The 13974-nt window shown below is 38.4% G+C and overlaps 2 non-coding genes and 1 pseudogene across 2 annotated transcripts; all 3 read left to right on the forward strand.

Annotated features, from left to right (window-relative positions):
• The first annotated feature begins 8243 nt into the window (after positions 1–8243).
• On the forward strand, positions 8244–10240 carry LOC132797837 (small subunit ribosomal RNA). The gene has a single exon (XR_009633785.1). It is a non-coding gene; the product is annotated as a small subunit ribosomal RNA (ribosomal RNA).
• Positions 10241–10808: 568 nt separating this feature from the next.
• LOC132797836 (5.8S ribosomal RNA) lies at positions 10809–10986 on the forward strand. Its single transcript, XR_009633784.1, has one exon. It is a non-coding gene; the product is annotated as a 5.8S ribosomal RNA (ribosomal RNA).
• A 352-nt stretch (positions 10987–11338) lies between these two features.
• LOC132797838 (large subunit ribosomal RNA) lies at positions 11339–13974 on the forward strand (annotated as a pseudogene; the record flags this gene model as incomplete).

Genomic DNA, 13974 nt, shown 5'->3' on the forward strand with positions numbered 1-13974 from the left:
TTTAAATATCATTTTATACAGTTTATTAATATAATGAGATAAGATTTTGAATTTAACTTGAGAAAAAGATTTTTTGGACTTGGTGAATTTTTTATTGAACTTCAGCCATATGATATGAGGTTCTACCGAGATATGAGTTCAACATTGAAAAAAATTTCAACATATGAAAATTGAGGAAAAAACTTTTTAAATATCATTTTATACAGTTTATTAATATAATGAGATACGATTTTGAATTTAACTTGAGAAAAAAATTTTTTGGACTTGGTGAATTTTTTATTGAACTGCAGCCATATGATATGAGGTTCTACCGAGATATGAGTTCAACTTTGACAAAAAATTTCAACATATGAAAATTGAAGAAAAACTTTTATATATCATTTTATATAGTTTATTAATAAAATGAGATAAGATTTTGAATTTAACTTGAGAAAAAAATTTTTTGGACTTGGTAAATTTTTTGGACTTGGTAAATTTTTTATTGAACTTCAGCCATATGATATGAGGTTCTACCGAAATATGAGTTCAACTTTGACAAAAAATTTCAACATATGAAAATTGAAGAAAAAACTTTTTAAATAGCATTTTATACTGTTTATTAATATAATGAGATAAGATTTTTAATTTAACTTGAGAAAAAAATTTTTTGGACTTGGTGAATTTTTTATTGAACTGCAGCCATATGATATGAGGTTCTACCGAGATATGAGTTCAACTTTGACAAAAATTTCAACATATGAAAATTGAAGAAAAACTTTTATAATATCATTTTATACAGTTTATTAATAAAATGAGATAAGATTTTGAATTTAACTTGAGAAAAAAAATTTTTGGACTTGGTGAATTTTTATTGAACTGCAGCCATATGATATAAGGTTCTACCGAGATATGAGTTCAACTTTGACAAAAATTTTAAACATATGTTAAAAAATTTACATTTTATACAGATTGATTTTAATAAAATAAAAACTTTTTTTATTTTATTAGTATTTAATACAAATTATTGATAATAAATTAAAAATAAAATAATGAAGTTTTGCTGTTGTATTATTAAAATAGTGCCACAAAAAGATACATTAGGTGGTAGACCTTAGTAAAATGAGCGGGTTGTAGAAAACGTGTCACAAAACCTATATAGGGGTGGTGAGGTCGGGCAGGCATGTCATATGAGAAAAATTTCACAAGTGAAATATATATGACTATGTATATGGAGTGTAATGCCGGCATAAGTCATATATAAATAATATATGAAAATAATCATATAGAAGGCAATATGATTAAAAAGTTAAAAATAATGAAGTTTTACTGTTGCATTATTAAATTAGTGCAACATAAAGATACATTAGGTGGTATACCTTAGTAAAATGAGCTGGTTGTAGAAAACGTGTCACAAAACCTATATAGGGGTGGTGATGTCGAGCAGGCATGTCATATGAGAAAAATTTCACAAGTGAAATATATATGACTATGTATATGGAGTGAGTCTTGCCGGCATAAGTCATATATAAATAATATATGAAAATAATCATATAGAAGGCAATATGATTAAAAAAGTTAAAAATAATGAAGTTTTACTGTTGTATTATTAAATTAGTGCAACAAAAGATACGTTAGATGGTAATACTAAATAAAATAAGAGCATTGTAGAAAACGTGTCACAAAACCTATATAGGGGTGGTGAGGTCGGGCAGGCATGTCATATGAGAAAAATTTCACAAGTGAAATATATATGACTATTTATATGGAGTGTCATGCCGGCATAAGTCATATATAAATAATATATGAAAATAATCATATAGAAGGCAATATGATTAAAAAGTTAAAAATAATGAAGTTTTACTGTTGCATTATTAAATTAGTGCAACATAAAGATACATTAGGTGGTATACCTTAGTAAAATGAGCTGGTTGTAGAAAACGTGTCACAAAACCTATATAGGGGTGGTGATGTCGAGCAGGCATGTCATATGAGAAAAATTTCACAAGTGAAATATATATGACTATGTATATGGAGTGAGTCTTGCCGGCATAAGTCATATATAAATAATATATGAAAATAATCATATAGAAGGCAATATGATTAAAAAAGTTAAAAATAATGAAGTTTTACTGTTGTATTATTAAATTAGTGCAACAAAAAGATACGTTAGATGGTAATACTAAATAAAATAAGAGCATTGTAGAAAACGTGTCACAAAACCTTTATAGGGGTGGTGAGGTCGGGCAGGCATGTCATATGAGAAAAATTTCACAAGTGAAATATATATGACTATTTATATGGAGTGTCATGCCGGCATAAGTCATATATAAATAATATATGAAAATAATCATATAGAAGGCAATATGATTAAAAAAGTTAAAAATAATGAAGTTTTACTGTTGCATTATTAAATTAGTGCAACATAAAGATACATTAGGTGGTATACCTTAGTAAAATGAGCTGGTTGTAGAAAACGTGTCACAAAACCTATATAGGGGTGGTGATGTCGAGCAGGCATGTCATATGAGAAAAATTTCACAAGTGAAATATATATGACTATGTATATGGAGTGAGTCTTGCCGGCATAAGTCATATATAAATAATATATGAAAATAATCATATAGAAGGCAATATGATTAAAAAAGTTAAAAATAATGAAGTTTTACTGTTGTATTATTAAATTAGTGCAACAAAAGATACGTTAGATGGTAATACTAAATAAAATAAGAGCATTGTAGAAAACGTGTCACAAAACCTATACATTTTTTTTTTTTTTTCGTCAATAATTATTTATTTAAAATCTGTCTGTACGGACAATAATTAAATTTTTTGAGGCAGCCTTGTCGATTAAATTCTCACAAGAGATGGTTGGTAGGGTTCTGGAGGGCTAATCATCATCCTCCATGGGCAGGTCGAGGGGGTGTTTTCTTTTAAGTCTTCTGACGGTTTGGCTGTTGTCCAAGATGTTGATGGCCAATGTGTTTGGGTGGTTATGGAGCCTGTTGATGTAATTCGTGCTCACTTTTCGAATTTCATCTTCTACCCAGGGAACCCTGAGTACCTCGTGGATGGTGCTGTTGTCATGGTAAGGATGAGCGTTCGAGACCATTCTCAGAGCCTTGTTCTGCAGCCTTTGGATGTTCCTGCAGTTTGATTTGCAGGCAGTGCCCCACAGCTGGATGCCATAAGTCCAGATTGGCTTAATGATGGTTTTGTAGACAAGCAGTTTAAGTTTGCTTTTAAGCTTCGAGCGTCTTCCAATGAGCCATTGGAATTGCTTCAGCCTCTCTTCAGCCTGCTTTCTCTTCCTTAGGATGTGTGTGCGCCATGTTAACCGCCTGTCGAGCGTCATGCCCAGGTATTTGGGCGTGGGATTTTCGGGAATATATTCCCCATTGAGACTGACAGGCGGGCAATTGCCGTTGCGGAGTGCAAATGTGGTTTGCGTGGACTTCTCAGGGTTTACCGAGATGTTCCACCTCCGCAGCCAGGGCTCGATGGTGTTTAGCTGATTTTGAATAATTTCCGACGCATCCTGTGGGGTTCCTGCTGTGGCAAGGAAGGCTGTGTCATCGGCGTATGTGGCAACCAATAGGTTCTCGTTGAAAAATGTAGGCATGTCCGCTGTGTACAACGTGTACAATAGAGGGCCTAGGACGCTGCCTTGTGGTACACCGGCTTCGATACCTTTTGTGGTAGATCGCGCATCTCCGCATCTGACATAAAAGCTTCTGTTGTCGAGGTAAGATTGCAGAAATGCGTAATGGGGTTGAGGCAGGTTTCTCTTAAGCTTAAGCAGTAGCCCTGGGTGCCAGACTCTGTCGAAAGCTTGCTTCACGTCAAGCATTACGGCGCAGCAGTAGTTCTTCTCCTCGAATGCGTCCAGTATCACTTTGACTAAACGGTGGCATTGTTCCGGGGTGGAGTGAGAACGCCTGAAGCCAAACTGGTGATCCGGAATCAACCCAGCTTCTTCCAGCACTGGCAATACTCTGCGCAAAAATACTCTTTCGAGTATTTTGAGAGTATCGACAGCAAACTTATCGGACGATAAGAGCCAAGATTGGCTTCAGGTTTGCCAGGTTTGGGTATAAGAATTACCTCTGCTCGTTTCCAGATGGTTGGAAAATGTCCTAGCTGAAAGCACCTGCTGTATATGTTGGCGAGGAGTTGTAGGCAGGGGAGGGAAGAAGCTTAACAGCCAGTGCTTCAATGCCATCAGCGCCCGGCGATTTATTCGTCTTGAGTCCCTCGATCTCAAGTTTGACCTCATCCACCGAGACCATAGCTAGCTCTTCTTGGTTGTTGTTGGTGTTTTCATCTAATAGTTGTAGGGCACGTTGCGTAGCTGAGATATCCAGGTCGGTGCATCTTATTATCGGCTTGAAGGCTTCGCTGAGGTGCTCCACAAAAGCTTCAGCTCGTTCTTGCTCTGTGCGGCACCAGGCGCCACTAGCACGCTGGACTGGAGCAACTCTCTTAGTAGGTCGTTTTATATGACGAGTGACCTGCCAAAGGTTGTGCTGTGGGTCTCCAGGCTCAACATTGGCCAGGAACTCTTCAAACGAGCTCTGCCTGAGCTTTAGGAGCTTATCCTTAAGCTGCTTTGCGGCTCTGTTAAATACCCTTTTATCTCTAGGATTTCTGGATAGGAACCATACTCGTCGCAACCGTCTTTTCTCAGCTACTAGCGAGGCGATCTCTGAAGACCAAAGGTGTAGGACCCTCGTTGGTAGTCTGGGAGAGATTGGGGTTCTGGGGGAAGCATGTGCTGCGGCGTTGTGCATGTGTTGCGTGAGCTCGTTGATGGCGTTGTTCACTTGCTCGGTGGTGGTAAGATCTTGCACTGGGTTGACATTTTCCGTTAGCCAGGCTTTGTAGGATTGCAGTCTCGTGCTCCTCTTGATCATCCTGGGATGTGCAGCTTTTCTCAGTGCAGGGAGGTTCAGCCGCAGTTCCACTGCGCTGTGGTCGGAGAAAAGGTCCGCGTTAGAAGACAACGAGACTTTGGCACTATCAAATCCTTTGGAGAGGGCCATGTCCAGGGTGTCGGGAATTTTGGTCGGATCTGTTGGCCAGTAGGTGGGCTCTCCTGTGGTGTGGCATACGATGCTCCTGCGCTGGATGCACCTAAGTAGTGCGCTTCCTTTAGGGTTGCTGACTCGGCATCCCCACCATCGGTGCTTTGCGTTGAAATCGCCCCCAATTAGAAATCTGTTACCCAGACTGCTCAGCAGCAGATCAAAATGCCTTTCTGATACTCTGTGTCTGGGGAGGTAGACCGCGGCGACTGTAAGGTCGCCTAGTGGGCTGGGCAGATTGACTTTGGCACATTGTACCCAGTCTTCCTCTAAGGTACTCAGCTCGTTGTACTTTATGCCCGCTTTAATAATAATTGCCGCTCCGCCATGAGCTCTGCCGCTAGGGTGGTCAGCGTGGATGATGTCATACCCGTGAAGTCGGATGTATGATCTATTGGAGAAGTGAGTTTCAGAGATGAGGAGTATGTCTGTGTTGTGTGTGTGGATAAAGTGTTCCACTTCTGGCCGGCTTTTAATCAGGCCGTTAGCGTTCCAGATCGTTATGTTTAATCCCGTTTGCATAATGATTTGCAAACGGTAGCAAGCATTTGGGTCATTTGACTCATGACCTTTTCCATCATGCGCTCAAACATGGCCTCCATTCTGGCCATTGCCGCGTCAAGGGAATTGCTTGGTGGGATTAAGTTGGCGTTGGGATGTAGGATGTTATCTTGTGGGGCAGCGTTTCTTGCTGTATTGGCATAGCTAACATTAGGGTCGATTCTGCTTGCGTTGGGGTCGATCTTGCTGAGGTGGGGCGGCTGGTAACGTGAGGTTGCCTGCCTGGGGGCAAAAACACTCTTCGCTCTCTTGTAAGCTGGACAGCCTTTGTATGAGGCCGCATGTGGGCCCTTGCAGTTAAGGCAGAAAGCCGGTTCACTGGCGTTCTTTTTGCATTCAGCAGTGGAGTGCTCGTCTCCACACTTGACGCAACGATGGTCGAGGTGGCAGTATCTTTGGGTATGCCCGAAGGCCTGGCAGCGGTAGCATTGGGGGACATCGTTGAATTTGATCGGCGGTTCAACCGTGACCATGGTGCTGCATATCCGTTTGATCTGGTATACCTCCCTATTGTTTTTGGCCGGCTCCAGACTTACGAAGAAGAGGTTTAGAGGCTTCTTTGTACCCTTTTATTGGGATTGTGGACATCCCTGACCTTGTGCCCGTGGCGGCCGAGTCCCTCTTTGATGTCATCCAAATCGGTCGAGTGGTGGAGGCCTTTGATGACCACCCGGTAGGCGCGTTCATCTCGGGGTTGAAAGGTGTGGAATCTATTTTACTATCGCTCAAGAAAGTCTTTAGTTTGGTAAAGGCATCCTTGTTGGGGGTCATGACTCGAATGAAGTTGTTCTGGCTGGCTTTGTATGTGACCTCTACATCTTTGCCTAAGGCGCCAGAGATGGCTTTGGAAAGCTCCTTGATGCTGGTTACATCCGGGATGAAGATTGGCGGTGGCTTGATCTCCTTGGGTGCTTTTTCTTCTTGGTCATCCTTTTTGGATGTCTTAGGAGCAGCTGGTGTCTCTTCGTAATCATCACTAGAATCCGTTTCATCATCGTCCTCAGATAGGATTCCGAATGAGTTATTTTAAGTCTGCCCATTAATGCAGCTTTGGCTGCCTCGCTGGTGCTGGCCTTGTCCTCCTTAACGGCTTTTTTGGCATTCTTGCGCTTTATTTCTCCAGGCTCGGAGTCGCTGGAGTCAGTATTTTTATATTTAATGTTGCCCTTCTTTCTAGGCGGCTTGGCTTTGGGGGAACGGGGGGCTTGCCAGCTCATGGTGAGAAACTGACGCGAATTCGAATTTTAAAGGAGTTCGAAATTCGCGCCAAGCTTTCAAATGTATGAAGAGGTTCTTGTCTTTAGTAATCTTTTGAAGGTTCAATGTTTCGCGATTTGGGTGGCGTTTGTGTCCTTGCTATATCGATGGTTCGTGACTTGGATACCGTTGATGTTTTGCTATTTCAATGGTTCGTGTCTTGGGTGATGTTTGCGACTTTGCTAAACAGCTGACACCGACACAGCGTTTGTGTCCTTGCTATATCGATGGTTCGTGACTTGGATAGCGTTGATGTTTTGCTATTTCGATGGTTCGTGTCTTGGGTGATGTTCGCGACTTTGCTAAAAAGCTGACACCGAGCTTTTAGCTTTAAAGTCTTATAAGCTTGGAACTTTTCACGCAGCGGCTCACGACTTGGGTAAAGTTCGAACAGCTGTGATCAAGCTTTAAAGCTCGATAGCTTCAAAAGCTTGGAAATTTTCCACGCACGTGGTTATTTTTGCAATTGGAAAACTCGATTTTTCACAATATTAAGAGTGTCACTGTCACTAAATTATTCGCACTTTGTTGCATTTATGATCCCACACAGGGAAATCTAAATTCCGTCTCTGTCGGTAATGTTTTTATAGGTTTCTATGGTTCTCACACGGAGCACACACGGAGGCACGTCTGTTCACTTCGAAAGTTCGATCGCGACTGAAAAACCTATACATGGTGGCAGTGTGTGCTCATCACGTATATATGTATTGGATGCATATATTTCAGTTTGCATATTAAGTAATAATTATGTTATTATTAATTAATTATTAGTCTCATCCGATATAAAAATTGATACTATTATATGGTTATATAATTATTACTATTATATAAGCATATAATGTATTAAATGTCTTTTTCAAAAGAAGACGGTGTTTCGTAGCTAAAGAATTAATATTTTGTGAATAATTGAAAAATCCTCTAGGACACTATTGTGGACGGAGGTTTTTACTAATATAATATTGTCTACACGTAAATGCAGAATTAGATAAAATTATCAATTTGTCATCAAAATAAAATAATTTTTTATTCAATTAATTGAATTTAAATTATAAATATGCATGTGTGATATAATATATTTAGTAAGTTGAAATAAAATGATATTTTTGAACGATTATATGCATATATATTTTATATATAAGTATATATATTTATATAAACAATTGTGAATTATAACTAGCGAACGTGAATGCTATCTAATTATGGCCACATTCGTATAGTACATGTCAAGTATAACATATATATATATACAATTATTGAATATTATCGTTTGTTATTCAAAAATATTTGTGAGTTGTCATGTATTTTACATATTTGAAGATTTATGTAATTATATTTTAAATATATTTACATAATGAAATGAACATTATTCTGGTTGATCCTGCCAGTAGTTATATGCTTGTCTCAAAGATTAAGCCATGCATGTCTAAGTACACACGAATTAATAGTGAAACCGCAAAAGGCTCATTATATCAGTTATGGTTCCTTAGATCGTTAACAGTTACTTGGATAACTGTGGTAATTCTAGAGCTAATACATGCAATTAAAACACGGACCTTCTGGAACGTGTGCTTTTATTAGGCTAAAACCAAGCGATCGCAAGATCGTTACACTGGTTGAACTCTAGATAACATGCAGATCGTATGGTCTCGTACCGACGACAGATCTTTCAAATGTCTGCCCTATCAACTTTTGATGGTAGTATCTAGGACTACCATGGTTGCAACGGGTAACGGGGAATCAGGGTTCGATTCCGGAGAGGGAGCCTGAGAAACGGCTACCACATCTAAGGAAGGCAGCAGGCGCGTAAATTACCCACTCCCAGCTCGGGGAGGTAGTGACGAAAAATAACAATACAGGACTCATATCCGAGGCCCTGTAATTGGAATGAGTACACTTTAAATCCTTTAACAAGGACCTATTGGAGGGCAAGTCTGGTGCCAGCAGCCGCGGTAATTCCAGCTCCAATAGCGTATATTAAAGTTGTTGCGGTTAAAACGTTCGTAGTTGAACTTGTGCTTCATACGGGTAGTGCAACTTACAATTGTAGTTAGTACTATACCTTTATGTATGTAAGCGTATTACCGGTGGAGTTCTTATATATAATTAGGTACTTGTACTTTTTTTATATGTTCCTCCTATTTAAAAACCTGCATTAGTGCTCTTCATCGAGTGTTATTGTGGGCCGGTACAATTACTTTGAACAAATTAGAGTGCTTAAAGCAGGCTTCAAATGCCTGAATATTCTGTGCATGGGATAATGAAATAAGACCTCTGTTCTGCTTTCATTGGTTTTCAGATCAAGAGGTAATGATTAATAGAAGCAGTTTGGGGGCATTAGTATTACGACGCGAGAGGTGAAATTCTTGGACCGTCGTAAGACTAACTTAAGCGAAAGCATTTGCCAAAGATGTTTTCATTAATCAAGAACGAAAGTTAGAGGTTCGAAGGCGATCAGATACCGCCCTAGTTCTAACCATAAACGATGCCAGCTAGCAATTGGGTGTAGCTACTTTTATGGCTCTCTCAGTCGCTTCCCGGGAAACCAAAGCTTTTGGGCTCCGGGGGGAAGTATGGTTGCAAAGCTGAAACTTAAAGGAATTGACGGAAGGGCACCACCAGGAGTGGAGCCTGCGGCTTAATTTGACTCAACACGGGAAAACTTACCAGGTCCGAACATAAGTGTGTAAGACAGATTGATAGCTCTTTCTCGAATCTATGGGTGGTGGTGCATGGCCGTTCTTAGTTCGTGGAGTGATTTGTCTGGTTAATTCCGATAACGAACGAGACTCAAATATATTAAATAGATATCTTCAGGATTATGGTGTTGAAGCTTATATAGCCTTCATTCATGGTGGCAGTAAAATGTTTATTGTGTTTGAATGTGTTTATATAAGTGGAGCCGTACCTGTTGGTTTGTCCCATTATAAGGACACTAGCTTCTTAAATGGACAAATTGCGTCTAGCAATAATGAGATTGAGCAATAACAGGTCTGTGATGCCCTTAGATGTCCTGGGCTGCACGCGCGCTACAATGAAAGTATCAACGTGTATTTCCTAGACCGAGAGGTCCGGGTAAACCGCTGAACCACTTTCATGCTTGGGATTGTGAACTGAAACTGTTCACATGAACTTGGAATTCCCAGTAAGTGTGAGTCATTAACTCGCATTGATTACGTCCCTGCCCTTTGTGCACACCGCCCGTCGCTACTACCGATTGAATTATTTAGTGAGGTCTCCGGACGTGATCACTGTGACGCCTTGTGTGTTGCGGTTGTTTCGCAAAAGTTGACCGAACTTGATTATTTAGAGGAAGTAAAAGTCGTAACAAGGTTTCCGTAGGTGAACCTGCGGAAGGATCATTATTGTTTTAATGCATCTAACCGTTAATAAATTAAATTTGTTTTTCTCTTTTAGGGAATTGCAATATTTAATAAATTATGTAACTAATAAATATAAATATTTTATTCAATCATATGAGATACAATTATGCAACATATAATAATTTAAATTAGCTAAAAACCGTTTGTCATGTATTATTATTATTATATACTGTATTAAGAGTGTTTTATGTGTTTTGGATAAAATAAAAACTGCGTGTATATGTACCATAATATACATGCGTTGCAAAATGTATTGTGCATATTCCAGTGCGCATACATTGGTTCGCAACACCTAAAGAAAAACAATGTTGTACCTGTTTGCAGGTTAACGCTTTACATATGTTGATCATAATAAATAAATTTAGCTAAAATATACTTGTCATATATCTTATTATTATCGATTATGTAAAACTAAGACATTTCGCAACATTTATTTAGGTATAAAAAAAAAAATTTTATTGAAGGAATTGATATATGCCAGTAAAATGGTGTATTTTTAATTTCTTTCAATAAAAATATTCTTGACGTAATGAAATAAAAAAAATTGTATCACTCTAAGCGGTGGATCACTCGGCTCATGGGTCGATGAAGAACGCAGCAAACTGTGCGTCATCGTGTGAACTGCAGGACACATGAACATCGACATTTTGAACGCATATCGCAGTCCATGCTGTTATGTACTTTAATTAATTTTTAGTGCTGCTTGGACTACATATGGTTGAGGGTTGTAAGACTATGCTAAATAAGTTGTTTAAAATTTTTCGGAATTTTAAGCACATTGTATATTATTGGATAATATAAGTGTGAATCTAAAAGTTCTCGCTTAAGATATTCATAATATGAATTAATAAATGAAAATACTAAAACTCTGTTGCATGAGAAATTTGAAGAATTATATGTTCTTTATTCATTTCAAATAATATTGAGGAATGTCTAGCATAAAATATATTATTTTATAAACTAGAATTGCCTCTTATTAACGAATATGGTATAAAGAATAATTTTGTGAATATTATGGACCTTCAAGAAAAAATAGTATATTTCAAAATAGGCAGAGAATTGTCTATAAGTGTAATTAAACAACCTCAACTCATATGGGACTACCCCCTGAATTTAAGCATATTAATTAGGGGAGGAAAAGAAACTAACAAGGATTTTCTTAGTAGCGGCGAGCGAAAAGAAATCAGTTCAGCACTAAGTCACTTTGTCTATATGGCAAATGTGAGATGCAGTGTATGGAACGTCAATATTCTAGTATGAGAAATTAACGATTTAAGTCCTTCTTAAATGAGGCCATTTACCCATAGAGGGTGCCAGGCCCGTATAACGTTAATGATTATTAGATGATGTTTCCAAAGAGTCGTGTTGCTTGATAGTGCAGCACTAAGTGGGTGGTAAACTCCATCTAAAACTAAATATAACCATGAGACCGATAGTAAACAAGTACCGTGAGGGAAAGTTGAAAAGAACTCTGAATAGAGAGTTAAATAGTACGTGAAACTGCTTAGAGGTTAAGCCCGATGAACCTGAATATCCGTTATGGAAAATTCATCATTAGAATTGTAATATTTAATCAATATTATAACGATAGTGTGCATTTTTTCCATATAAGGACATTGTAATCTATTAGCATGTATGGAATTTATCAAACAATTTTGATAAGAGTTTATTTAAATTAGAGTGCTTGCATTTTAACATAAAATAAATTTCAAAAATTTGATAAAGTGCTGATAGATTATATGAGTACAGTGCGTTAATTTTTCGGAATTATATAATGGCATGATTATCATTGATTTTTATGTTTATTATAAGCACTTGTATGATTAACAATGCGAAAGATTCAGGATACCTTCGGGACCCGTCTTGAAACACGGACCAAGGAGTCTAACATATGTGCAAGTTATTGGGATATAAACCTAATAGCGTAATTAACTTGACTATTATTGGGATTAGTTTTTTAACTATTTATAGTTGATTAACGCAATCCCGGGGCGTTCTATATAGTTATGTATAATAATATTTATATTATTTATGCCTCTAACTGGAACGTACCTTGAGCATATATGCTGTGACCCGAAAGATGGTGAACTATACTTGATCAGGTTGAAGTCAGGGGAAACCCTGATGGAAGACCGAAACAGTTCTGACGTGCAAATCGATTGTCAGAATTGAGTATAGGGGCGAAAGACCAATCGAACCATCTAGTAGCTGGTTCCTTCCGAAGTTTCCCTCAGGATAGCTGGTGCATTTAACTGTTGTATAAAATAATCTTATCTGGTAAAGCGAATGATTAGAGGCCTTAGGGTCGAAACGATCTTAACCTATTCTCAAACTTTAAATGGGTAAGAACCTTAACTTTCTTGATATGAAGTTTAAGGTTATGATATAATGTGCCCAGTGGGCCACTTTTGGTAAGCAGAACTGGCGCTGTGGGATGAACCAAACGTAATGTTACGGTGCCCAAATTAACAACTCATTCAGAAACCATGAAAGGCGTTGGTTGCTTAAAACAGCAGGACGGTGATCATGGAAGTCGAAATCCGCTAAGGAGTGTGTAACAACTCACCTGCCGAAGCAACTAGCCCTTAAAATGGATGGCGCTTAAGTTGTATACCTATACATTACCGCTAAAGTAGATGATTTATATTACTTGTAATATAAATTTTGAAACTTTAGTGAGTAGGAAGGTACAATGGTGTGCTTAGAAGTGTTTGGCGTAAGCCTGCATGGAGCCGTCATTGGTACAGATCTTGGTGGTAGTAGCAAATAATCGAATGAGACCTTGGAGGACTGAAGTGGAGAAGGGTTTCGTGTGAACAGTGGTTGATCACGAGTTAGTCGGTCCTAAGTTCAAGGCGAAAGCCGAAAATTTTCAAGTAAAAAAGTAACTAAAATTTATATTTTGTCATAATTAAAAAACTTGAATAATTTTGAACGAAAGGGAATACGGTTCCAATTCCGTAACCTGTTGAGTATCCGTTTGTTATTAAATATGGGCCTCGTGCTCATCCTGGCAACAGGAACGACCATAAAGAAGCCGTCGAGAGATATCGGAAGAGTTTTCTTTTCTGTTTTATAGCCGTACTACCATGGAAGTCTTTCGCAGAGAGATATGGTAGATGGGCTAGAAGAGCATGACATATACTGTTGTGTCGATATTTTCTCCTCGGACCTTGAAAATTTATGGTGGGGACACGCAAACTTCTCAACAGGCCGTACCAATATCCGCAGCTGGTCTCCAAGGTGAAGAGTCTCTAGTCGATAGAATAATGTAGGTAAGGGAAGTCGGCAAATTAGATCCGTAACTTCGGGATAAGGATTGGCTCTGAAGATTGAGATAGTCGGGCTTGATTGGGAAACAATAACATGGTTTATGTGCTCGTTCTGGGTAAATAGAGTTTCTATCATTTATGGTAGTTTCTTGTTCCCCGGATAGTTTAGTTACGTAGCCAATTGTGGAACTTTCTTGCTAAAATTTTTAAGAATACTAGTTGGGCAACCAGCTAGTTCTTTTAAATTATAACGATTATCAATTAACAATCAATTCAGAACTGGCACGGACTTGGGGAATCCGACTGTCTAATTAAAACAAAGCATTGTGATGGCCCTAGCGGGTGTTGACACAATGTGATTTCTGCCCAGTGCTCTGAATGTCAAAGTGAAGAAATTCAAGTAAGCGCGGGTCAACGGCGGGAGTAACTATGACTCGTTGTTGC

The sequence above is a fragment of the Drosophila nasuta genome, unplaced genomic scaffold (assembly GCF_023558535.2).
Source record: "Drosophila nasuta strain 15112-1781.00 unplaced genomic scaffold, ASM2355853v1 ctg273_pilon, whole genome shotgun sequence".
Lineage (NCBI taxonomy): Eukaryota > Metazoa > Arthropoda > Insecta > Diptera > Drosophilidae > Drosophila > Drosophila nasuta.